Below are 3,042 nucleotides of genomic sequence, written 5' to 3' on the forward strand. Positions count from 1 at the left end.
AGCGGGCACTTGGACTATCTTGGTTAACTAGCGTGCACTTGGACTATGTAGGTTCCTTAGCGGGCACATGGACTATCTAGGTTGCCTGGCGGGCACTTGGACTATGTAGGTTATCTAGCATGCCCTTGGACTATGTAGGTTACGTAGCGGGCACTTGGTATATAGGTTAACTAGCGGGCACTTGGACTACGTAGGTTAACTAGAGGACACTTGGACTATCTAGGTTAACTAGTGGGCCCCTGGACTATGTAGGGTAACTAGCAGGCACTTGGACAATCTAGGTTAACTAGCGGGCACTTGGATGATCTAGGTTAACTTGCGGGCACTTGGACTATCAAAGTTAACAAGTGAGCCCTTGGACTATGTAGGTTAACTAGCGGGCCCTTGGACTATCTAGGTTACCTAGCGGGCACTTGGAGTATAAAGTTTACCTAGCGGGCAATTGAACTATGTAGGTTACCTAGTGGGCACTTGGACTATCTAGGTTAACGAATGGGCACTTGGAATATGCAGGTAACCTAGCGGGCACTTGGACTGTCTAGGTTACATAGCGGGCACTTGGACTTCTAGGTTAACGAACGGGCACTTGGACTATGTAGGTTGCCTAGCGGGCACTTGGACTATCTAGGTTAGGTAACGGGCACTAGAACTATCTAGGTTACCTAGCGGGCACTTGGACTATGTACGTCCCCTAGTGGGCACTTGGACTATCTAGGTTAACTAACGGGCACTAGTACTATCTATGTTAACTAGCGGGCACTTGGACTATCTAGGTTACCTAGCGGGCACTTGGATTATGTAGGTTAACTAGCGGACACTTGCACGATCTAGGTTAACTAGCGGGCCGTTGCACTATATAGGTTAACTAGCGGGCCCATGGATTATGTAGGTTTACTAGCAGGCACTTGGACTATCTAGGTTAACTAGCGGGCACTTGGACTATGTATTTTCCCTAGCGGGCATTTGCACTATTTATGTTACCAAGCGGGCAATTGGACTATGTAGGTTACCTAGCGAGCACTTGGACTATCTAGGTTACCTAGCAGGCACTTTGACTATCTAGGTTAACTAACGGGCACTTGGACTATGTAGGTTGCCTAGCGGGCACTTGGACTATGTAGGTTCCCTAGCGGGCACTTGGATTATGTAGGTTCCCTTTCGGGCACTTGGACTATGTAGGTTAACTAGCGGGCACTTGGACTGTCTAGGTTACCTAGCGGGCACTTGGATTATCTAGGTTAACGAACGGGCACATGGACTATGTAGGTTACCTAGCCGCCACTTGGACTATCTAGGTTAGCTAACAGGCACTTGAACTCTTTAGGTTCCCTAGCGGGCACTTGTACCATCTAGGATACCTATCTGGCACTTGGACTATGTAGGTCAACTAGAGGGCCCTTGGACAATCTAGGTTAGCTAACGGGCACTTGGAATATGTAGGTTAACTAGTGGGCCCATGGACTATGTAGGTTTACTAATGGGCCCATGGACTATCTAGGTTCCCTAAAGGGCACTTGGATTATCTAGGTTACCGAATGGTCACTTGGACTATCTAGGTTACCTAAAGGGCACTTGGACTATGTAGGCTAATTAGGGGGCCCTTGGACGATCTAGGTTACCTAGCGGGTACTTGAGCTATCTAGGTTAACTAGTGGGCACTTGCACTATCTAGGTTACCTAGCGGGCACTGGGACTATGTACGTTCGCTAGTGGGCACTAGGACTATCTAGGTTGCCTAGCGGGCACTTTTACTATGTAGGGTAACTAGCGTTCCCTTGGACTATCTAGGTTACGTAGCGGGCACTTGGTATATAGATTAACTAGCGGGCACTTGGACTATATAGGTTAACTAGCGGACACTTGCACGATCTAGGTTAACTAGCGGGCCCTTGCACTATGTAGGTTAACTAGCGGGCCCATGGATTAGGTAAGTTTACTAGCAGGCACTTGGACTATCCAGGTTAACTAGCGGGCACTTGGACTATCTAGGTTAGCTAGCGTGCACTTGGACTATGTAGGCTCCTTAGCAGGCACTCGGACTATCTAGGTTGCCTAGCGGGCACTTGTACTATGTAGGTTAACTAGCGTGCCCTTGGACTATCTAGGTTACGTAGCGAGCACTTGGTATATAGGTTAACTAGCGGGCACTTGGACTATATAGGTTAACTAGCTGACAGTTGCACGATCTAGGTTAACTAGCGGGCCCTTGCACTATGTAGGTTAACTAGCGGGCCCATGGATTATGTAGGTTTACTAGCAGGCACTTGGACAATCTAGGTTGCCTAACGGGCACTTGGATTATGTAGGTTCCCTAGCGGGCACTTGGACTATTTAGGTTACCTTGCGGGCACTTGGACTATGTAGGTTACCTAGCGGGCACTTGGACTATCTAGGTTACCTAGCAGGCACTTTGACTATCTAGGTTAACTAACGGGCACTTGGACTATGTAGGTTGCCTAGCGGGCACTTGGATTATGTAGGTTCCCTATCGGGCACTTTGACTATGTAGGTTACCTAGCCGCCACCTGTACTATCTAGGTTAGCTAACAGGCACTTGGACAATCTAGGTTGCCTAACGGGCACTTGGATTATGTAGGTTCCCTAGCGGGCCCATGGACTATGTAGGTTTACTAGCGGGCCCTTGGCCTATCTAGGTTCCCTAAAGGGCACTAGGACTATCTAGGTTACCGAACGGGCACTTGGACTATCAAGGTTACCTAAAGGGCACTTGGACTATGTAGGTTCCTTAGCGGGCACTTGGAGTATCTAGGTTGCCTAGCGGGCACGTGGACTATGTAGGGTAACTAGCGTGCCGTTGGACTATCTAGGTTACGTAGCGGGCACTTGGCATATAGGTTAACTAGCGGGCCCTTGGACTATGTAGGTTTACTAGCGGGCCCTTGGACTATCTAGGTTCCCTAAAGGACACTTGGACTATCTAGGTTAACTAGCGGTCACTTGGACTATGTAGGTTCCCTAGCGGGCACTTGGACTATCTAGGTTGCCTAGCAGGCACTTGGACTATGTAGGTTAACTAGCAGG

The sequence above is a fragment of the Tenrec ecaudatus genome, unplaced genomic scaffold, assembly GCF_050624435.1.
Source record: "Tenrec ecaudatus isolate mTenEca1 unplaced genomic scaffold, mTenEca1.hap1 Scaffold_546, whole genome shotgun sequence".
Classification (NCBI taxonomy): domain Eukaryota; kingdom Metazoa; phylum Chordata; class Mammalia; order Afrosoricida; family Tenrecidae; genus Tenrec; species Tenrec ecaudatus.